General features: G+C 36.5%; 1 pseudogene across 1 annotated transcript in view; it reads right to left on the minus strand.

Annotated features, from left to right (window-relative positions):
• Positions 1–16726: 16726 nt before the first annotated feature.
• LOC307177979 (charged multivesicular body protein 3-like) overlaps positions 16727–25751 on the minus strand; it is a 50570-nt pseudogene continuing 41545 nt past the window's right edge. Inside the window, exon 2 of the transcript in view lies at positions 16727–17359. The product of the transcript in view is annotated as a charged multivesicular body protein 3-like (transcript). The remainder of the gene's footprint in view (positions 17360–25751) is intronic.

Genomic DNA, 25751 nt, shown 5'->3' on the forward strand with positions numbered 1-25751 from the left:
TCTTGGTCATTTTCAAAAGCCAATCTTCACTGGGATGATTCAGTCCATTCCAATAAAAGCCGTGCAATGCTTCCACGGTCTTCAGACATCAAAAACTGCACACAATGGACAAATTCTTAGGGACTTATTCAAACCAGATTGATGAGTAAAAAGAATGTATGTATTTATCAAATAGGATATCTGGTATCATGTAGACAAAATCACAATGTGATTGGCTCTTTAATCGGTTTGTTATATCATGAAAACCTGACCTAAAATCCAGTTCTATTTTACAGGCCAAGCAGTTAAGAGAACATGTTTTGTACTGTAAACTTACCACTCATTTTACTTAAACGGTGTAGTGGATTAGTTAGCGTTCTCCAAAGAAAGAGGACCAATAAGATGGAGATAGTTAGGTAAATTTAAGGAATTGGCTCACATGATTGAGGGGGTTGGCAAGTCTGTAGAACAGGCCATCAGGTGGGAAATTCAGGGGGGAGCTGGTATTGTAGTCTTGAGCCCAGAATTTGCAAGCTTGAAAATCAGGCAGAGTTTCCATGTTGCAGTCTTGAGGCAGAATTTCTTTCTTGGGGAAGCCTCAGTCTTTGTTCTGATTGGATGAGGCTCATCTTCATTTTTAAGGATAATCTGCTTTACTCAAAGTCTACTGATTTAAATATCAGTCACATCTAAAAAAAACATCTTCATGGCTACATTTAGACTGGAGTTTGACCAAACAACTGGGTACCATAACCTAGCCAAGTTGACAAATAAAATTAACCATCAGAAATGGAGACAAAGCTCCAACTAAAGGTACTGAGCTTAGAGATATTTTTGGCTCTGGGTAATATTGTTTCCCAACAATCCTTGGGAATCCCTTCAACTTGGCTAACTTTCTTGAAACATCTAAGCTAAAAAATCTACTGGACCCAAAACTGAAATAGTGAAATGTTCTGAAAGTTCCTCCAGTGCAGTAGAACAAAGCCCCAAAATGCTTTTGCTTATTTGGAAAACATTTTAGGGACCATCCCAATGAATCCTAGAAAAGTACTGGCAACCCAGTTTTCAAAGAACAACTTACTGATTTAATCTGAAATAAAGTCTAACAGTTTAGCTAAATAATTCTTCAATACTAAAACAAGAAGTTGATGAGAGAATAAAGTTGATGACAATAGAACAATGAGTGGAGTACTGCTCAATAAGAGAAAGATAGTTTTTTCTTCTCTACTTCTCTTAAATATTGTTTTTTATGGCTTCTTGGTAGGAGAAAAAGACTCTTTAAAACTATGACCCAATGTAAGGGAGAAAACAGACTAGTCTCTTAAACTAATGGCTGTTGTTAAGGATTCCTTTAGCTATATTCAGCCTGGAAAAAAAAAAAAAAGAACTTTGCAATAAACGACCTTCATGGAAGAAGAGTATTCATGTTAATTAGTAGCTCTTTTCAAATATGATTCATATATGCATTAGGCCATGCCATGCTGAACAATGCACGCATTGTAGTAAACATCAAGATAAGTCTCAAGTATGGTTATCAAAATTTTAGAAAAATCTAGCAGGGATTTTATTTCATAAGATTGTGACTTGCTGCTCCTAGTACATTGCACAATGGTATCTCTCCTAATGGCTTTTAGCTTTTGCCACTGCCAACTTTTATATTTAAAATCCATACAATTATGAACAATTTATGAACATTATGAGGCTTTTCTTTTTTGCACTGATTCTTACTAATTCAAGCCAGCTTTTATCCTTTGCAACTCAAATGCATTTTGCTTACAACACGAGATTCATTCTCACATATTCCACTTTATTCTTATTATTAGCATTCCTTATTATGCATATTTAATTTAAGAATGCATTTTCTCCATTAAAAAATTAGAATATGTGGAAAGAAGTACCAGAAGGTGATTATTTGCTTTAGTTTGCTTTTGTTAACTATGGAAGGCCTCATATGTTCTTTCCAAAGTTCCAAGCAAGAGACAGAAATGTTAAAAAGCAAAAGAATTTTTTTTAATTAAAATAAAAATCTTCTATCGTGGAACTTCTTTGTGGTGTATAAGATATCAAATTCAACGAGGAGAATACTGAAAATCTCTTAATATTATGTGAATGGAGAAAAGATATACATTTGCTAGCATTCCTTAAGCAAATACACCACTAAGTATGGTTCTTTGGAGATTAACCCAGCAAGATTCACCTTGAAAAAAGCAAAAAGTATGAAGTCAAGTGTGCACTTACCCACCTCCACACCCCACACCTCCTCCACACCCCACTCTTCTGCTAAAACAGAACAATTAATGGGTCAAGTGTTAGCATCTGTCCTTACGTTAAACTCCTTCAATAAAATAGCTGGGAATTTAGGGTCTGCAAGAAATAAGTAACCAGTTGGAGTTCTTTTCTTAATTTTGCAAGCACTGATTGGGGGCTATCAGCCAACTGATCTGATTATTTTTTCCATGTGTTGCCTAACAAGTTTGAATCTTCCCACTTCCACTCCAAAGTTATTGATTTAACTGGTCGTTTTAACAGTGAGGGCAAATCAAAGAACTCTACGTGATTGATGGGAGCAGTCTCCTCTTCCTCAGCCCCCTCACCAACCTGGCTTCTCCACCACACACACTGTGTACTTTGGTTTGCAGAGTAGGGTCCTATATCGACCACACTGACTGCATATAACAGGAAGAACAGAGTATGTGTGTTATTTCCCCCTTACACTGTGTTTAAGGATTACAATTTGTTATTGGGTTGAGACTTTAAGATCTATAGACACCAGCTGATTTTGTCTTACTATGAAATCCAAATCAATTAATGCCATTTGATATTTTTGGCACCTCAAGCATCTATTATGTGAAGGACACCATGCTAGCTACTTTTGATAAAACATATTACCTACTAATCATAATACATCTACAAGAATTTCGGCCCAGATTGTAGAGATGAAAATCTTTGTTCCTCCACTTACTAGCTTTGTGAATATGCACAAATTATCTCTCTGTGCCTCAGATTTCTTACCTGAAAAATAGAGACAATAATACTACTATCTCATAGAGTTGTGAGGATTAAATGTAATGCATGTAAAACCCTCAGAACAGAGGGCCCTATTCCTCCCTGTGTATCTAGATCTTGTGCCTCTAGGGGCCCCTGGGATATTTCTCTCCACCTATTAATCCCTAGTATTTTGGAATTTTCAATCTCATTCTTAGCTTTAAAAACAAACAAACAAAAAGGATACAGTACAGTCAGCTCTGCAGGACCCCATACTCCCTGTTCTCCCAGATAACACATTGTGCCGGTACTTGATTACCTCACTACCTTTAGTGGGCCCTAATATCTTGAATGAAAATAGAATCTTTTAGTTAAGACCAATAAATGCCTTGAAAATACAACTATAAACAAATCTTAATTAATTAGCCTCCTAATTATTCTCTCCTAAAACCACTTATTTTAGTTCTTCTACAACTATGATCAGAAACAAAACATCAGAAAATAGTAAGAGTACCCTTTTCTCTGCTATCTTGGCAATTAAGGTTAATCAAGTACACAATTTATCACATAGAGATCAGTTACTAATATTTGGAAAGTATGTTTCAGCAATATCATACATAAATTTTCTACCAAGTTTTGAAAAATAGAAGCAAGGTGGGAGGGGAATCTTTCTGTATTCTCAATAACGATGCAATGATGAGTATCAGCAATCTAAGTTTAAATTCTAAAAACCCAAATTAAAATATCAGAAGTATACCTTTTTTATAATGTTAATTGTCCTCTTTATTGGGGTCTAACCAGCCAAGTATTTATTTTCACCAAGTGTTATTTTTAACAATATATTTTATGATTGATGCTTCACCCCCAAATGCCGTGTTGATGTATCATTTTACAGTAGTTATAGGAGCCTGTGAATTTGTACCTCTTGACCCTCCCATGAGGGCTAGCTCAGATTAATCATGGCACTATTATGTCATGCATTCTAACAGTCTGCCTCTGGAAGAAAGTCATGTCTGCTGCTGTACAATTATCTAAGACTGATGATACAGACTAAAGTCATTATAATACATTTATCTGGCACAGATCCTCTCAGCCATAGTTCCAACCTCACAACCCAGTTAGTAGGCACGTAGGGTTAGTGTAGTCCTAAGCAGGACTACATTTTCACCATGCTGGTAGAAAGCAAAGGATCTTCAATGGACATACTGCATGCAAAATAATGTATTCCTTTTAGCAAGGGAAGACCGGGAATGTTGCTTACTGGAGATGGATCTACGTCATGAGTATTATTCCTCCATCAGCTGGAGAGAGATCAGATCTGGTGATTCTTAAGAAAATCAAACAAAGACCTAACAATAACCAGGGTAGAAGAACCTCCATTTCCTAATTTCTCCACATTGAACCTCTAGACAGTTGCAAAATATTTGTGAAGTTCAGATATGAGAAAGTAAGGTGGGATGATAATCAATGGTCAGCAATGTGCTATTCCCCCATGGACATCATAGGAGGAGAAGGGCCTGAAAAACCACTGAGAGCACGAAGAGGGTTCACCTTGTTCTGGAGTTTCCTGCTCATCCCTTGACCCTCACCTGTTTCAATTTAACCCTTTATTCATTTCTTGTTGACTTCTATAGTGCATTGTAGTCTCCTCAACTACCAGCCCATCCGGGACCATCTCTCAGAAGACGGTATTTTTCGTTTGTGGAACATTTGAGGTTATCAGACATGGCTACTTCAGATTCTCATGAGTCCACCTCAAATTTCCCAATATCCTGTCATCACTCTCCAAGTCCCATACATCCACCTGTACTCTGGATTCCAAGCCTCTGGAACTTTCTCTTCACCAAAAATCCCCTAGCATTTTGGAATCTTCAATCTCTTCTTTCTCAGTTCTCTCTCTCTCTCTCTCTCTCTTACACACACACACACACACACACACACACACACACACACACACACACACAAGCAATTATAATTGTATCCCTAAATCTACTATAGCAAAACAATAATAAGTAGGAGAACAGGCAATAAGCAAAGGAGTAATCAAGATTGAGTAGATTTCAGCCAGCAAGGAACACAGGAAGAAAATAATCCTTAGATAACTTTATTGATGTATAATTTGTATATTATTAACTATCAATACATCCATTTAAAGTATACAATTCAATGAGTTTTGACAAATATATGTATCCATGAAACTGTCACCACTATCAAGATACAGAAAATTTTCATAATTCTCTAAAATTACCTTGTGTCCTTTGACCAACCATCCCTCCCTCTACTCCTGGCCATAGGCAACTATTGATCTGGTTTTGATTAGATTAGTTTTCTGGATAGATTACATTTATATAAAATGCTATAGAGAATGAAAACTAATCATACAGCATGAAATCTTTTGTACCTGCCTTCTTTTACTTAGCAAAATCACATTGAAATTCATTCATATTGGTGTATATATCAGGAATTCATTCTTTCTTATTGCTGAAAAATATTCGATTGTATAGATATACCACTATTTGATTATTTATTCACCAATTGATGGACATTGGATTATTTCCAGTTTGGGGCTATTTCAAATAAACTGCCAGAAACATTACACACAATATTTTGTGTGGGCATATATTTTTCTTCCTTTTGGGTAAATACCTAGGGGTAGAAAGGCTGGTGGTATGGTAGGTATATGTTTAACTTTTTAAGAAACAGACAGTTTTTCAAAGTGGTGGCACCATTTTACATTCACACAGCAACATATGTGAGTTCTGCTTGTTCCACATCCTTGCCAACATTTAGTATTATCAGCCTTTAATTTCAACCATTCTAGTGGGTACGTAATGGTATCTCTTTGTAGTTTAATTTGCATTTCCATGATAACTAATGATTTTGACCATATTTTCATGTGGTGAGGCCATTGTATATCTTTGTTTGTGAACTGTGTATTCAAATATTTTGCCTATTTTCAGAATTGGGTTGTATTCTCATTGAATTATAAGGATTCTTCATCTATTCTAGATAAGAGCAGTTAAAAACATGCATTGAAAATATTTTCTTTCATTTTGTGGCTTGCCTTCTAATTTCTTTAAATTATCTTTTGAGGAGCAAAATTTTTAAATTTTAATAAAGACCAATTGTCACTTCTTTTTTCTAAAATCATAAAATAGTTTGAGCTTTGAAATCTGCAACTGCCTCAAGGTCCTAAAGATTTTATCCTATATTTTGTTCTAGAATTTTTATAGTTTCATCTTTCACATTTAGGTCTATGGCTCAAAATCATTTAAAAATAATATTTTATGATTAAGAAATTAGCAAAAGTTATTCTAGAAAAAACACACTAGTGACTCATCATTAATTTTTTATTAATGTTCATGCTTCCAAACATTCCAAAGTTCATGTTGAGTTTAGTTTAGTTTTGTCTTGGAGAAGATGTTAAAGGAGAGAAGAGAGTTGCATATATTATGTAAATCCTTTGGGTTTTTCTATTTAAATTTTTATTTTACATAATTTTTTAAGCAGTTTTTATATTCCAGCATATGTTAAGGACATTTTCCCACAACTTTTCATATATGAAAATATGAAATAGGTGCAGAAAATCCCATCTTATTAATATACAAAAGTCTATTTAGCCAGTCCCTTTCTTTGGTATTTGTCTTGTTTCCAGCTGTTTACAACAACAATAAGAGACCATATTGCTTTAAATATCTTTCAACATAAGTCTTAAATCTCTGATCATTTCCTTAGGATAAATTTTTATATGTGGATTTATTAGTCTAAAGGATAAGAAAAAAATTAAAGCTTTTGGTATATATTTCCAGAAAGAATATACCAAATTACAGAACTCCCAGTAGTTTGTGAAAGCACATTTGCACCCTCCCCGATTTGGGGCATTGCCTTTTGTTTTAACCTTAAAAAATCTTTTAGAAGAAAATAATAAATTATTGTTGCTTTCATTTGTGTTTCCTTGATTTTAGTAAGCCTGAATTTTTTTTTCATGTTTTTCAATCCTTTGTGTTTCTTTTTTGTGGATTACTTGTTCAAATTCTTAGTCTATTTTTTTCTATTAAGACTTTTTAAATGTATTTATTAAGTGCTTCTTATATATTAACTTATACCAATCTATTAACGTATGTTAACCTATTTCTGTGTAAGGCATTTCAAATATTTTCTTTGATATTTGTTATTTAATTTTGCTTATGATACTTCTGCAAATGTTTAAGATTGTATAAAGTCAAATCTATCAAATTTTGGATTAAAAAGATTTTCTGCACCTCTGTATCATACATCTTTATAGATAGATACACTAATATTTTCTTTTTCATCTTTTATGCACTGTTTTTACATTGTAATGCTCTAATCCATCTATGATGTATTTTAGTATGAAGTGTGAGAAGGAATGTGAATGAGCACCAGTTCCTTGTAAAGCAGAGCCTGAGGAAAAGCTTACATATTAGAGGTTTGGGCGGAAAGGAATCCCAGGGCATCAAGAGTGAGAAAAGGAAAATGAGGAAGTAAGGAAGGGAAGGAGGAAAGAAAATCAAACGTGGTGCATTGTTACGAGGCTAGCTACAGTTTCACAGGAAAACACAGCCATTGCCCAGATGCAGGATTTCAACAGAGAGAGAGGCTGACACAGCCAATGCATGAGTCCAGTGGAGCAGAGGGGGATGAGGAGAGAGGAACTGATCTGTCCACTCTGTCTCCTTTCTTTTGATGGCCAAGGTTTGTGCTTCTGAGTTTCATTACCTAAACATTCCGGGCAGCTGCTGGGAAGTCTGGGCTCCATCGACTCAGTTGAACCTTACGTGGCTGCTGGAACTGCTATGTCTTCTGTGTGACAGAAAGAGCAATGGAGGCAGTGCCTGGAGCCTGGGGAAGCAGGGCTGTTAGGAGATGAGGGATGGCAGCTCAGGAGGAGGCAGAGGCCAGCAAATCCAGGCAGGCACTTACACTGGTCTACTAGAGGCTATAACTTATAATCAACCATTTATTCTGCTTCATCTAGTAGGTACTCCACCATTTTCTCACAAATTTAAATTTCAACTTTACCTTATTCTAAGTTCTTAATTGTACTAGGGTTTCTTTCTGGTTCTAAACAATCTATGGATATACAAATGTACATTTATAATAACATATAGCTTTCTGATGGTACAAATTCCCTCTCATTTTTTTCAGTGTTTTTTCTTGGCTTTTCATACATGAATAAGCTCATGTATGTAGGTAAAGTTATAATTTTAACTAGTTTTATAAAACAATTGGGGATTTGTGTATAAATACATCTGTTTGGGGACAATCAATATATTTATACTCTTCTATCTCACCATTCATGAAAACAGCAGCAGCATCAACTTTTTAAAGTTTTTTTAATGTCTCTCAGTAAAATTTTCCAGTTGTTTTTCATGTAGCTCTAACAGAGCTTTTATTAAATTTTTTCCTAGATATTATAACTTTTTGTAATTTTTGTTACTCTGGTGGGCAGAACTGTTTTCATTGTGCTTTTTAATTGATAATTTCTGGAATCTAGTAAATTTTTCTATATTAATTTTGTAACTGATCATCTTTTTAAACCCTCTAACTAGTTCAAATAATTTTCAAATTTATTCTCATGAGTTTTCTAGATAGACATATAGTCTGTAAACAATAATTTTTCTTTCTTCTCCAATAATTATTTTTCTTATTTCTCTTTTCTGCCCTTTTCCATTGGCTATAACTTCAGAATAGCATAAAATGAATAATTATGATGTCATCCTTATCTTAGTCTTACCTTTAATAAGAATGTTTCTGCTATTTTACTTTTAAGTATTGTAAGTATTGGCTGTTGGTTTCAGAGAGAAATTTTATTTTATTTATTTATTTATTTATTTTAACATCTTTATTGGAGCATAATTGCTTTACCATGGTGTTAGTTTCTGCTTTATAACAAAGTGAATCAGCTATACATATACATATGTTCCCATATCTCTTCCCTCTTGCATCTCCCTCCCTCCCACCCTCCCTATCCCACCCCTCTAAGCGGTCACAAAGCACCGAGCTGATCTCCCTGCACTATGCGGCTGCTTCCCACTAGCTATCTGTTTTACATTTGGTAGTGTATATATGTCCATGCCACTCTCTCACTTTGTCACAGCTTACCCTTCCCCCTCCCCATATCCTCAAGTCCATTCTCTAGTAGGTCTGTGTCTTTATTCCTGTCTTACTCCTAGGTTCTTCATGACCTTTTTTTTTCTTCTTAAATTCCATATATATATGTTAGCATATGGTATTTGTTTTTCTCTTTCTGACTTACTTCACTCTGTATGACAGACTCTAGGTCCATCCACCTCACTACAAATAACTCAATTTTGTTTCTTTTTATGGCTGAGTAATATTCCATTGTATATATGTGCCACATCTTCTTTATCCATTCATCTGTTGATGGACACTTAGGTTGTGAGAGATTTTAAATCATATCAAGTTAGTACATTTTTATAACGAGGTTACTAAAAGCTTTTTAAATTGATGATTGATGTTTAATTTCTATCTTTTCTCTTGATTAGGCTGGCCAGAACATTGTCTGTTTTACTGGGAAAAGGAGGTTGGAGCTTTTGATCCAATGTTCTTCTTAATTGGACACTGGCCTTCCATTTAGGACTCAGATGTTTCTCCAGGGAAGGACCCTCTGCTCTGTCCTTCTGATACACAGGACACAAAAACCCTCCGTTTTGGGTCAGAATGGCCATCTACCATCTGACACTGCTCTAATGGCTGAGCTGCTAAGCATTCTCACAGCTGTTTAAATTTATGTCACCTCAAATTTATGGTCTGAAAACCTATCTTGCTACAAGCATAGCAGTACAATCTACACTTGGGCTTGGAGTATTTTATTATTTGTTTGTTAATTAGGGGGGCACAATACATTGATTTTTATCCATGGACAATGCTATTCTTTCCCTCGTCTTTGACATTTGGACACTAGTGATTCCAGTCCCAATATATCCTAATGCTTAGTTGCTTGGCTTTTATTTTGATATAAAAACTGTGGGTTTTCATACTTCATTAAAATAGAATATGATCTCTGTTTCACAATTTATTTAGCTGATTGCATGTCCTTAGGAAATTTTTATTCTTTTTCTGACAGTCAGAAACAAATTCCCCTCAAGAAATTAGGAGGGACGTGGGATTCCATGAAATCCTTCCATTTCTCTATTATGCTTATACCTGGTCAAGCCTTCTCCCAATTCCCAGATTTGCTATTCCACCCCTTTATCCATTTTCTTACTCCTTTGCCACCATAAACCCTCCTCTTTCAGCAAATGAATTTGCCTCTTACTTTACTGAGAAAACCAAGGTTAACAGGTGGGAATTCCCATCATTGAATCTATAACTAATTCTGGAGTCTTCCTTGCCTGGTCGACAATTTGCCCCCTTTCCTCCAGTTTCATGGGATGCACCATCTGCCGTTCAGTATGAGCTCAACCCCTTCAACTATTCTTCATCCAATTCCATCACTTCTCTTCAGATACAGTATTTACCTCTGCTGGACTTTCCACCTCTCCCTCTTTGTTGATTTGTAAATTTTAAATTTAATTCTTCACTTTGTCTTTGAATCTCTCTGGTCCCTTACTTCTTTATCTCTTTCCTGCCCAGTCAAAACTGTAGAATCCCAGCAGTTCCTTCTCTGGTTCTTCTTCCCCTGCCTGTTACTTAATGTTGACACGCTCCCTCTATCCCAAGATTTTATTTTTCGTACTGTTTTTATTTCACAATACATTGAATGAGATTTCTTCCAGGTAATCTCTTTTACCCCCTGAACTTCTACTGGTCTCTATGTTGCTGAGGCCAGTGTTGTCATTTCTATATCAAACCTCATTCTTAAGCTGCATTCTGCTTACTGAACCATCTCAACCTGGTGTTCCACACACATTTCCAAACAATATGCACAAAACTTAACCAATCATATTCGCCTCCCCAAATCTGCTCCTTCTACCACCTCTTTTACTGTCATGAGTGGCATAACTGTCCACCCAGTCACCCAGGCTGAACTGGGAGTCACCTGACCCCCGCACTCGCCCACATATCCAGTTAATGCCTACACTCTGTCTTTTCTTTTTAAGTTCTCCAGTGTCACTTCTCCCTTCTGTGCCCCCTGCTGCAGCTTGACTCTAATCGTTTCTCTTTGGAACTCCGGGTATTGTCGCTCTGCTCTGAACATTTTTTTCATGAACCATGCTTTTTCTGATCTCTAGCTTTCCAACATTCTTCCAGCTGTTCCCTCTCCTTAAAACACAGTCTACTCTGATCTTGACCTCGTGAAAAATTCCTGAATACAATCATTAACTGAGATCTTCCTTAACAACAACGCAAAAAGTAGTTTTATTTAAATCTCTTTTGTGCTTAAAACCCTCTAACAGACTTCCACTGCCCTTGAGATAAAGTTCAAACCCCTTAATTGGCATATATATTCTCTTCTCTAGAAACTTTCTCTCAACAAACTTCTGCTCACAGCTTATGTTCTCATCACAGGAAACATCTCACACCTCCCATCTCTATCATTCACAATGCTATTCTACATCACCATGATCCATACCTTTGCTCAACTTTTTTTTTTCTACCTGCAATGCTTCTAATATCCTCTCCCCTATCCCTGTCTAGCAAACCAACATTTATTTATCTTTTCAAAATTATCTCAAAAATCACCTACTTTTTAAATCTTCTTTGTGTCACCACCTACTTCTTAGAACTAATTACCTTTCTTTCTCACACTCTTTTGTGGACTTTAATCACAGCACCTTTAATGGGCATATTTGTTTTCAAGTCTATTTGTCTCCCTGTAATAATATATAAACTTGTTATAGTCTTTCCCTTATTACTTTATCCAAAAAATGTATTTATTTATCCAGAAACTATTTTTAAGCACTGTGGTAAGCATTGGGAACACAAAGTTAGATAACATTGACTCTCTGCTCCAAAGGAGCACACATAGAGTGAACGCAGAGACAAGCACACAAATATAATGTAGCAGGTACCATGATAGTGATAACCATCATCTATTTATCTCAGCTGCACAGAGAAAGACCATCTAATTCACTTAGTATTGCTAGCACCTCATACTGTGCCTGACATGATACCTCAGTAAATGTGTACAGCTTATTGGGTGCATCCTGATTTGTTGGGAAGGAGAAGAGGAGTGGGCAGTCAGACCATGGAATGACCCAAAGGAAGCTTCCCATTGACTCAGTTCATTTTCCCTATAACTGTTACCTTCATAGTCATTCAATTTTGCATCTGGACCATCCCTTCTGGGGGGCTGAGGGGTTCAAGGCAATTGCCAAAGTGTATAACAGCTTATCTGTGGTCTGCAGGTAAGTTTACAGAAGTTCCTGTCATCCTCCACTTCAACCCGGAACTCAAATCCCTTGCTTGATATTGCAGCCAGGAGATGTGTGGTAAGAAATAGCTAATCAAGCCACGGCCTTTGGTTTCATGTTGGAGTCCAATAGGTTAACTACATCCCCCTTCCATCCCACTCAGAATCTGACAAACTATCCAAACCCAATGGAGCCAAGATGATCTTTTCTAATCTGTGTGCATCTGAGTAACTTATAATCAAAGAGATCTATATCTGAATCTCAGCTTCAGCACTTACAAGGTAGGACACTGACACAACCCTCAACCTCTCTGAGCTCCAAATGCTACATCTATAAAATAAGAATAATAACTTTCTTAAAGCTACTATCCAGAATAAAGTGATCTAAAATGCAACACTTGGTATTTACCACACAATAATCATAACCTTCCTTTAACTGAGAGCTTATTCTGTGCTAAAAGAGAAAATGGTTCCCTTTTATGGGTTTGTGGGACTTTTTTGTTTTGTTTTCTTTTGTTTTGTTTTGATTTCGCTCTGTTTCATTTTCCCTTAATGTTGACTATGACCTCTTCTACCTCTTTTGGCTTAGCATGTATCTTCTCTTCAAGAAACATTTAATAAATATTGAATTCAATGTGGCCATAAATACCCACCATTACTTACAGTCCTTTGTGATCTTACTATCCAGCCTAGAAGGAGATTTAGATTGGATTGACCACTCTAGCTTGTCTGGAGCTGGCATAGGGCCAGATTCATTCCTGATGATCTAAATTCCAATCCCAGCACCACATATTACCTTACCTAGGTGAATCCACATGCTTTACTTGTGATTATACTCAGCCTTTCACTATATTTCTTTTTTACTCACCACAAATGACCCTGGCTAGTTCAAATATATCACTAGCACTGAGAAAAAGGGGACTGAAATGCTTTCTTCCTGTGGCCCTTTATTAAAAATGATTCACCTCTCATTTTGTAAGAGGAGGCAATGAGCAAAGAAAGACAGTAAAGTAGAAGAAGGGAGAAAATGAAAACAAAATATCCACAGGTAATGTCATCAAGATGATGACATACGTCATTCCAAACTTCAGTTCCCCTCACAAGACCAAATAAAAACCATGCATAGATAACACACCATTGTGAAAATCCCAGAACCTGGGGGTAAGGCTGAAGTTCCCCACTGAAATTTGTTACAGGATACATAGTATTAAAAAGATGTAAAGCATAACATCAATAACCTAAAATGTAAGTGGGGGAGAACTAAAATTATAATTTCTGTAAGTTATCAAAAGTAAGTTATTACCAGCTTACACAGGGTGTAATAACTATAAGATTCTTTATGTAAGCATCATGGTAACCACAAAGGAAAAACTTGTAGTAGATACACATGATTATGATAAAGGAGCCAAAGCATACCACCACAAAAATTCATCAAGCCACAAAGGAAGACAGCAAAAGAGAAAGCAAGGAACAAAGGATCTATAAGAGTCAGAAAATAATTAGCAAAATGGCAATAGTGAGTCCTTACCTATCAATAATTACTTTAAATGTAAATGGATTAAATCTTTCAATCAAAAGATACAGAATAGCTGAATGGATTAAAAAATAAGATCCAATGATATGCTGCATACAAGAAATTTAGTTTTAAAGCTATACATAGACAAAGAATGAAGGGATGGAAAAAGATATTTCAAGCAATGTTAACCAAAAGAAAGCAGGGATAGCTACACTTATGTGACACAAAATAGACTTTAATCTAAAAATGGTCCAAAGAGACAGACGTTCATTTTATAGTGATAAAGGGATCAACTAATCCAGATGATAAAACAATTATAAATATTTATGCTCCCAACACTGGAACACCTAAATATATAAAGAAAGTACTAACAGAACTAAAAGAAATAAACAGCAATATAATAATATTTGAGGACTTTAATACCCCAATCTCAATAGGGGTAGATCATTCAGGCATAGAATCACTAAGGAAATAACAGATTTGAACACTCTAGACCAAATTGAACTAACAGATATATACAGAACATTCCATCCTACAGCAGCAGAATACAACATTCTTCTCAAGTGTATGTGGAACATTTTCTAGGATAGATTACAGTCAGTCCCCTACATATGAATGAGTTCCATTCTGAGAGCAAATTCGTAAGTCCAACTGGTTTGAGTCCAACAAAGTTAGCCTAGGTACTGAACTAACACAATCAGCTATATATAGTACTGAACTATAATAGGTTTATAATACTTTTCACACAAATAATACATAAAAAACAAACACAAAAAATAAAGTAAACATTTTTAATCTTACAGTATAATACCTTGAAAAGTACAGTAGTACCAGCTACATCATCACTGCTTTTATGTTTGCTTCCAGACATCCTGGGCTTGAAATAAAGATACTGTACTGCTGTATTCTATACAGTACTGTACATTAAAATACACAAAAGCACAACTATTTGTAGAGGATGCATGCATGTAACACTGTACACCAGACATGTGAAATAACTTATATGATTGGACATGTAAACACACGTTCACATCTTTGAAAGTTCACAACTTGAAGGTTCGTATGTAGGGGACTTATTGTATATGTTAAGCCACAAAACAAGTTTGAACAAATTCAAGAAGGTAGAAATTATCAAGCATCTTTTCTGACCACAATGGTATGAAAGTAGCAATCAAAACAAGAGGAAAGCTAGAAAATTCACAACTGTGTGGAAATTGAAAACACATTTTTGAACAATGAATGGGTCAAAAAAAATCCAAAGGGAATAAAAAAGATCTTGAAACAAATGAAGATGGAAACACAACACACAAAAACTTATGGGATGCAGCAAAAGCAGTTCTAAGAGAAGAGTTTATAACTATAAATACATATATTAAGAAAAAAAGAAAGATCTCAAATAAACAACCTAACATACCTCAAGGAACTAGGAAAAAAGAAAAAGATCAGTTAGCAGAAAGAATGAAATAATAAAGATTAGAGGAGAAATAAATAAAATAAAAAATAGGAAAGCAAGAGAAAAATTAACAAAACTAGAAGTTGGTTCTTTGAAAAGACATAATTGACAAATTTTTAGTTAGACTAACCAAGAAAAAAAGAGAGGGGACTCAAAAAAAATTATAAACAGAAGAGGAGACATTACAACTGATATCACAGAAATATGAAGGATCATAAGAGACTACAAAGAACAATTATACACCAACAAATTAGACAACCTGGAAGAAATAGGTAAATTGCCAGACACTCACAACCTACTGAGACCAAATGATAAAGAAACAGAAAATTTGAACAGACCAATAATGAGTGAGGAGATTGAATAAAGAACCTCCCAACAAAGAAAAGTCCAGGACCAGATCATTTCACTAGTGAATCCTACCAAACATTTGAAGAATTAATGAATTTTGAATTAATTTAAAGAATTAATGCATTTTTTCAAACTCTCCCCCAAAAAATGAAAAGGAGGGAACACTTCCAAACTCATGATACAATGTTAGCATTATCTAATACCAAAGTCAGATAAGGACACTATATGAAAAAAACTACAGGCCAATATCCCTGACAAATGTAGACGTAAAAATTCTCAACAAAATACTAGCAAACCGAATTGAACAGCACAATAAAAAGATCACATTACATGATCAAGTGGAATTCAAGCAATGGCTCAATATTTAAAAATTATTAAATGCAATACATCACATTAATAGAATGAAAGATAAAAATCATATGATCATCTCAATAGATGTGGATAAAGCATTTGACAAAATTCAACATCCTTTCATAATAAAAACTCTCAATTTGAGTATAGAAGGAACATACCTCAACATAATAAAGGCCATATATGACAAGCCCACAGCTAACAAACATCATACTCAATGATGAAAGGTTGAAAGGGTTTTCTCTAAGGTCAGGAACAAGACATAGGCACCCTCCCTTAGTACTTCTATCCAATATAGTACTGGAAGTCCTACCCAGACTAGTCAGGCAAGAAAAAGAAATAAAAAGCATCCAAATCAGAAAGGAGGAAGTAAAATTTTCTCTGTTTGCAGATGACACGATCTTATACGTAGAAAACTTTAAAATTTTTTCTAAGTGTTAAAGCAGAAATTTATTAAAATCTATTTATATAGTGTTTTACATACAAAAAGAATATAGAGTCCTCAACATTCAGGCAATCAACTCTATTCTCAAAAGTGCTTTGTGAGAAGACAGATTTCTTTGCTTCCCCCCTAAAAAGATACTTCTGTTTATACTCCTAAAAATGGTGCATTTATTACACCACTTCTCATAAGAACAGTCTGGCTGAGATCACAAAACTTCTGCACAGTGAAGAGATATTCAGAGAGAATCTTCTCCAGAATGCAATGCCTCATCACAGAGGTGTAGTGCAAGAGATACATAAAATAGTAGCTGCATCAGAGGAGTGTATGTACACACAGTAAGTGAGCCATGAGAAAAGCCTGAGGCCCAGCAGGGTGGCCCCTAGCCACAAAGCATGGCCAGCTGGGATGCATGGCCTCCAGGGCCTCTTCCTCCCCTTCAACTTCTGAGGTGGCCGTCACTCCTGGAGATTCAGGTTCCATAACAGCATTGGTCACTTTACTAGGTGCTTTGTCCAAGGCCCCTGTTGTAATTTCAAACAGAATTTTTTCAATTTCCATTTCTGCTGCTTTTTCCATTTCTTCTTGATCATCTATGATTTCAAAAGTGTTCTCTAACATTTCTCCATGTTCCCAGCTTTCTTCATCTCTTTGGACAATGCCTGCATTTATTAATCTATTCATTTTATCTGCATTCTATAATCTATTTATTTGAACTGGATTTATGTAATCTTCAAAGGACTCTTCATCCCTGTGAACAAAGAATTCATGTGAGCTTTGGATGCATAAAGCTTGCTCACAGACTTCCTTGACCTGATCTCCTCTTTGGCCAGAACTACACAGATATCCTTCTGGCCCTTCTTAGCAGCATCTTTCAGAGATAGTTTTAGTTTTTCTGCTTCTCTTTGAATGTTCCATATTTGCCTGTCAGCAACTCTCATTTCTTTTCTTAATCAATATGCAAAAATTGGTTGCATTTCTATATACTAACAACAAACTATCTGAAAAAGAAATAAAGAAAACAATCCCATTTAATAGCATCAAAAAGAATAAAAATACTTAGGAATAAACTTAACCAAAGAGGTGAAAGGTCTGTATACTGAAAAGTATAAAACATTGATGTAAGATATTGAAGACACAAACAAATAAAAAGATATTCTATGTTCATGGACTGGAAGAATTAATATTGTTAAAATGTCCATACTACTGAAAGCAATCTACAGATTTAATGCAATCCCTACCAAGATTTTAATGACATTTTAAAACAGAAATAGAAAAAGAAATCCTGAAATTTGTGTGGAACCACATGAGAGACCCTGAGTAACCAAAGCAATCTTGAGAAAGAAGAACAAAAGCAGGATGCACACTTATAAATAGGTTTCAAACTATATTACAAGGCTATAGTAATCAAAACAGTATGGTACTGGCATTAAAAGAAGACACACAGACCAGTGGAACAGAATTGAGAACCCAAAAATAAACTCATGCATTTATGTCAACCAGTATTTGTCAAGGGAGCTAAGAATACTCACAGGATAAGATAGTCTCTTCAATAATGAAACTACACCCCTACCTTACACTACTCACACAAATTAACTTGAAATGGATTAAGACTTAAATGTAATATCTGAAACTACAGAAGTCCTAGAAGAAAACATGGAGGTAAGCTCTTTGACATTGGTCTTGACAATAATTTTCTTGGGTTTGACACCTAAAGCACAAGCAACAAAAGCAAAAATAAACAAGTGGGACTATATCAAACTAAAAAGCCTCTGCACAGCAAAAGAAATAATTAATAATATGAAAAGGCAACCTACAGAATGGGAGAAATATTTGCAAACCATATATCTGGTAAGGGGTTAATATCCAAAATATAGTAGAAGTTCATACAACTGATTAGCAAAATAAACCCCAAACCAAAACTAAAACCCCAAATAACCCAATTAAATATAGTCAAAGGACCTGAATAGACATTTTCCCAAAGAAGATATACAAATGGCCAACAGGTACATGGAAAGGTGCTCAACATCATTAATCATCAGGGAAATGCAAATCAAATCCACAGTGAGATATCACCTCACACCTGTTAGAATGGCTATCATCAAAAAGACAAGAGATAACAAGTATTGGCAAAGATGTGGACAAAAGGGATCCCCTGTGCACTGTTGGTGGGAGTGTAAACTGGTGCAGTATGGGAGAGTAGAAAGTTTCCTCAAAAAATTAAAAATAGAACTATCATATGATCCAGAAATTCCACTTTCGGGTACATGTCCAAAGGAAATGAAATCACTATCTCAAAGAGATATCTATACTCCATGTTCAAATCAGTGTTATTCACAATAGCCAAGGTATGGAAGCAACATAAGTGTCTGTCAATGGATGAATGGGAAAAAAAATGTTATATAGATAGACAGATAGATAGATACAGATATATATAATGGAATATTATTCAGCCATAAAAAAGAAGGAAATCATGCCATTTGCAACAACATTGATGAAAATTGAGGGTATTATGCTCAGTGAAATAAGTCAGAAAAAGATAAATACTATATGAATTCACTTATATGTAGAGTCTTAAAAAAAACAAACTCATAAAAACAGAGATTGGTGGTTGGCAGGGATTGAGGGAGGTGGGATGGGTTGGATGAAGGTGGTCAAAGGATACAGATTTGCAGTTTTGAAATGAATGATTTCTGGGGATCTAATGTATAGCAGGATGACAAAACAGTACTGTATTGTATACCTGAAAGTTTCTAAGAGTCAATCTTTAAAGTTCTACACACACACACACACACACACACACACACAAGGTAACTGTGTGAGGTGATGGATGTGTTAACCAACCTTATTGGTATAATCATTTTGAAATATACACATATATCAAATCAAATCATCACAAATGTACACCTTAAACTTACACATTATATGTCAGTTATATCACAATAAAAATGGTAAAATATTCAAGCAAATATGAACAAGGAAAAAAAGAAAACAATAATAATAAGGCAAGAAAGCAGGAGATATGTTCCATGTAAGTCTGTAAGTCTTCCAGGACAAAGGGACAGAAGCCAGAGAACTTCCCCTTCCTTTCCCCTGCTGTGACACAAATAAAATATTATAATTTATCTCCTCTAGGAGACCAGAGAATTGCTGTCTCCAGCAGGAACTGGATTCCTCACTAATCTCTGAGACTGTACATTTTTGTAACTATTCTGAACAAATCACTGAATTAATTTCCTTACAAGAAAACTAAATTACTAATATTACCAAAATGTTCTCCCTCACTGGAAAATTCCCCTGATTCTAGCATTTGGATTGATATGACTCCATTTGGAATTGGTTTTAGGAGACGTGATTTTTTTTTTAAAAGGCAATATTCAGTACTAAAGTTGGTCTAAGTGTTCTACTCCCTGTAGGCCAATATAAGCATTATTTTTTTGTTCTTGAGTTCTCCCTCTCGTATTTTTTTCACACTCTGCTTTTATAGTGCTACTTTCCATATAACATTTTTCATCTTTAAAAAAGTTTACAGACTTTTCAAGATAAATGCTGTGCCCCTCCCCACAAATACAAACCCTGGGACTCAGATGGATCATTTGGGGTTAACTCCTCAGCACCATACAGAAAGCCAAAGTTTTACAAACAGCCTCTGGCTTTACAGTCTTATCTGAGCACATTACAGGAAATTGAGCTTGCAGATACTTAAAGCATCTCATGCCCCCACACCCCCATCCCTGTCTTCGTCTACTGGGGCTGCTGTAACAAAATACCACAGACTGTGTGACTTAAACAACAGGAGTTTATTTTCTCAGAGTTTTGGAGACAGGGTAGTCGAAAATCAAGGTTCCAGTTCCTGCTGAGAGCTCTCTTCTGGCTTGTAGATGGCTGCCTTCGTGCTGTGTTCTCACGTGGAGAAGAGAGAATGAGCTCTCTGGTATTGCTTCTTATTAGGACACTAATCCTCTTGGATGGATCAGGGCTCCATCCACCTTTATGACCTGACTTAACCTTAATTACTTCCTTATTCCAATTATAGGCACACTGGGGATCACGCCTTCAACATATGACTTTGGGGGGACACGATTCTGTCTATAGCATCCCCCCAAAACATTATAAAGTTAAAATGGACAAAATCTCACAACAGATGTCCATTTCTTTAAGTCAATTACCCAGTGGCATAAATTCACTATGAAAAAGAATTAGCAAGTTATATCATCCACCACTACTCCTTCTGCCACTCAGTAGGTTGAAAACAATTTCTCTTGTGTTTCAAAGCACTTTAGGAGAATTCTTTTGCTGTGTCGAGTCTAACTCTACAACCTTGGCACCTGACACTGCCTGGGAACTTCAGAATAGGCTAGATATGCTCCTTCTACCCACAAGGCACACTTCCTTCTCCATTGGAACAGCTAAAAACCTCTTCATGAGACAAGATCTGTCCTTGGGTGCCTGCCATTTTCTCTCTCTTCTCTGGGGGCCAGAGTGTGCCATGTTTCTTTCTCCCGGGCTGAAGTTTCCCCTTTCATCTTTCCTGCAACGGTTCTCGATGTTGGAGGCCATCTGATCCCTCTGCAAAGTGCTAACCAAGAACTGGCTACCTGGTCCACTACAACCACTGCTCCTTGGCCTCTCAGCTCTGTGTAACATATTGGCCACCAGCCTCTTCTGGCAGGCATGGTGGCAGCTTTGCCACCCTCTGTGTGGGCTGCCTCGCAGGTAGAGCTGTAATAGGCTTGGGTTTAGGAGGAGTTCTCCATCCTGGTGTGATCACTGCAGAGTGGCAGTGCCTAGTGTGGTTACAGGCAGTGCCACTGGATGCCTGCAAACTCCCCATCTTCTATAATCCTCCTGTCTGCAAGGGCAGAAGCCTCCAGGGAGCTGAGAAAATCTGAACCCCTGAGATGTGATTGGATGATGAGAGAGTCTGGCTGTCTTTCACTCCTTCTTCCAGGCTAAAGGGAACTGCCTGTTGGGGCTTTTCCTTTGATGTCTTGAATGGGGTTGCTCACAGAACCAACACTGTCATCAATCCTCTTTCACTGTAATTCTGTGGACCTTCTTCTCCCCCACATTGGGGGATATAAATCTATACTCATATAGGTTTATGAGTAGTTAGAATGTGTTGGGTCACTACTAGACCTTTCTCTGAAAAGTGCACACTATAAAGGAGCAGGAAGCATGAAGAAATATGAGAACTTATAATGGAAAGATGCTTTCATTCTTCTTCTTACTGCTTCTATACAAACACAAACATACACACTCAACAGTTTCTATCTCCACCATCAAATTAGTCTCATATCTTTCCTTCTTTCTTCCTTTCCTCCCTCTTCTCTTCTCTCCCTCCTTCTTGCCCTCCTTCCTTCCTTTCTTATTTCCTTCTTTCCTCCCTCCTTTCCTTCCTCCTTTCCTCCTTTCCTTCCTTCCATGGCCTCAGACCAATCACCAAGTTCTTGCTCTACATGATATAATCTACTTGCTTTGCATAATTTTTACTAAAATTACACCCATACAAAAATGGTTGATGCCAAGTGTTGAGCCAAGATTTAAAAGGCAGTCAGTCAAAGAAGCACCTTAAGTGGACATTCCCCGAATTCAATGTTTTCTTTCTTTTCAAAACCACCCATTACTTTTATTTTTTTATATCTTTATTGGAGTATAATTGCTTTACAATGATGTGTTAGTTTCTGCTGTACAACAAAATGAATCAGCTATATATAAACATATATCCCCATATCCCCTCCCTCTGGAACCTCCCTCCTACCCTCCCTATCCCACCCCTTCTAGGTCGTCACAAACCATCAAGCTGATCTCCCTGTACTATGCAGCAGCTTCCCACTAGCCATCCATTTTACATTTGGTAGTGTATATATGTCAGTGCTATTCTCACACTTCGTCCCAGCTTCCTCTTCCCCCCGCATGACCTCAAGTCCATTTTCTACATCTGCGTCTTTATTCCTGCCCTGTCACTAGGTCCATCAGTACCGTTTTTTTAGATTCCATATGTGTGCATTAGCATCCGGTATTTGTTTTTCTCTTTCTGACTTACTTCACTCTGTATGACAGACTCTAGGTCCATCCACCTCATTACAAATAACAATTTCGTTGCCTTTTATGGCTGAGTAATATTCCATTGTATATATATGCCACATCTTCTTTATCCATTTGTCTGTTGATGGACATTTAGGTTGCTTCCATGTCCTGGCTATTTTAAATAGCGCTACAATGAACATTGTGGTACATGTATATTTTTGAGTTATGGTTTTCTCAGGGTATATGTCTAATAGTGGGATTTCTGGGTCATACGGTAATTCTATTTTTAGTTTTTAAAGGAACCTCCATACTGTTCTCCATAGTGGCTGTATCAATTTACATAGTGGCTGTATCAATTTACATTCCCTCCAACAGTGCAGGAGGGTTCCCTTTTTTCCACACCATCTCCAGCATTTATTGTTTGTAGAGTTTTTCATGATGGCCATTCTGACTGGTGTGAGGTGATACCTCATTGTGGTTTTGATTTGTATTTCTCTAATGATTAGTGATGTTGAGCATCTTTTCATATGTTTGTTGGCCATCTGTATGTCTACTTTGGAGAAGTGTCTACTTAGGTCTTCTGCCCATTTTTGGGTTGAGTTGTTTGTTTTTGTGATATTGAGCTGCATGAGTTGCTTGTATATTTTGGAGACTAATCCTTTTCAGGATTATTTTCTCTCATTCTGAGGGTTGTCTTTTCATCTTGTTTGGATTGGAAGAATCAACATTGTGAAAATGACTATAGTACCCAAAGCAATCTACAGATTCAATGCAATCCCTATCAAATTACCTATTGCATTTTTCACAGAACTAGAGCAAAAAATTTTATAATTTGTATGGAAACACAGAAGACCCTGAATAGCCAAAGCAATCTTGAGAAAGAAAAACAGAGCTGTAGGAATCAGACTCCTGGACTTCAGACTATACTACAAAGCTACAGTAATCAAGACAGTATGGTACTGGCACAAAAACAGAAATATAGATCAATGGAACAGGATAGAAAGCCCAGAGATAAACCCATGCACATATGGTCAGCTTATCTTTGACAACAGAGGCAAGAATATACAATGGAGAAAAGATAGCCTCTTCAATAAATGGTGCTGGTAAAAATAGACAGCAACATGTAAGAGAATGAAATTAGAACACTCCCTAACACCATACACAAAAATAAATTCAAAATGGATCAAAGACCTAAATGTAAGGCCAGACACTATCAAACTCTTAGAGGAAAACATAGGCAGAATACCCTATGACATAAATCACAGCAAGATCCTTTTTGACCCACCTCCTAGAGAAATGGAAATAAAAACAAAAATAAACAAATGGGACCTAATGAAACTTAAAAGATTTTGCGCAGCAAAGGAAGCCACACGTTACTTTTAAATTGAGTCTAGTGCCTGCATGTGTTTTAATGGGCTCTGAATCTTTCAGCCTGGGTGGAATTCAGCTCCACCACTTCTAACTCTATGACCCTGAACAAAAGGCTATTATTTCTTCACCTCTGAAAATGGTGATAATAATGCTATCTTATTAAGCTATTGTGAGGATAATATTAATCAACACATATAAAGCAGTTATAAAAGGACCTGACATCTCTCAAGTGTTTAACAAATATTATATATTATCATTAAATTAGTCTTAAGGTTTTATTGAATACCTATTATGTGCCTAGAACTTTGCTAGGCAGGTGAGGTGTGGGAAAAATCTAATTATTGTTGAATGACCTTTCTTACTGAATTGATTGACCAGGTAGATGTTTCAGAGCCCTATGAACAAGGCCTTGCAGGGCACCCATTGTGTATCCCAACTGTGAGGCATGTGACACCAGAGTTTGAGATGCCATTGTCATGACTAGTAGCTGTCATCTTAAGCATCTGTGATTTCTTCTGATTACATTTGATTCCTTATGAAAACCTTAGAGACCACTGTGCAATAATCTTCCTCATGAAGCAACACTGAGATGTACTTATAAAGAATAATGGACTTGAATATATCCACACCTTCCCATTATTTTCAAGGACAGCCTTGATTCCTTCCATCTTTTCAACTTATGGCCAGGGGGAAGATCACTTCACCCAGCCTGCTCAAAGTGTACCCCTTGTGCACTGGTCTAGGGAAGTGGGAAAGCAATAAATGCCTGTTGAATGAAACCATTAGGCTCCCAGGCCAAGTGAGGTAACACATTTTCAAACACACCAGGAAATTGCTTCTCTGTCCCATCACTCCCCCAGGTAGATGGCTCACATGCTTGCTGCCTTCTCTGGTAGAAATCCTCTTGCATTCCCTCAGTGGCTGCCTCAATACACAGCAAGAAGTGCAGTCCAGGCAGCATCCAGGCCCAACCTTGATTCTGCTCAGAAACAGTCCCACTAGCACACCTGCTACCTCCTCACTGGAATCAGCTCATCAGAACGACTGCTTACCAATAGGCCATTGGTCTCTCAAGGGTTTGGAAAAATGAATAGTAGCTTCTTCTTCTTCTTTTTGATTTAAAATTAAATTCTCCACGTTTTAATTATTTTTATGATTACAAACCAGTTACTTTATATTATTACCTTGTGTTTTTATAATTTTTTTGAATGAAAGGTTCTTTAAATTCTATAATTCTTCACAATTTTCAAAAGTTTCCCATCGATTTCATATAATCCCATAACAACCCTTTTTTTGCCCCTACCCCTATAGTCCCTCCCCGCTTCCCTCCTCTCTGGTAATCACTAGTTTGTTCTCTCTATCTGTGAGTTAGCTTCTTTTTTTGTTTTATTCACTAGTTTGTTGTGTTTTTTAGATTCCACATATAAGTGATGTCATACAGTATTTGTCTTTCTCTGTATGACTCGGTAAGTTCTTATTTCAAAAATATTGGGGACTCTTGGTCAGAGAATCATGTTGAAACATGTTTTGACAGAGCCTCTGTATGCAATTACCCTTCCTTCCCCCTGAAACAAGCATTCCTCACATATGCTGAGTTCTGAAGATTCACAGAGCACTTCAATATCAGTTATTTCATCTTCACAACCACCATGTGTCTTAAGTAAGATATATATATCAATAATAATGATAATAATAACATTAATAATAAAAACTTTTATTGAGAGCTTCCTTGGTGCCAGTTACTGCACCAGATGCTTTATATGGATTAGCTCAGTTGTCATAACAACAGCTCTGATTATTCCTGTCAAAAGATGAGGAAACCAAAGCTCAGAGAAAGTAAGTGACTTGTCCATTTTACAGACCCAGAACCAGGCTCCCCAAGGCCCTTTCTAAGGCACCATGCTGTTTCTCAGCGTCTCCAAGTCACCCATGGGGTCTG

This window comes from Stenella coeruleoalba, assembly GCF_951394435.1.
Source record: "Stenella coeruleoalba genome assembly, chromosome: 1".
NCBI classification, from domain to species: domain Eukaryota; kingdom Metazoa; phylum Chordata; class Mammalia; order Artiodactyla; family Delphinidae; genus Stenella; species Stenella coeruleoalba.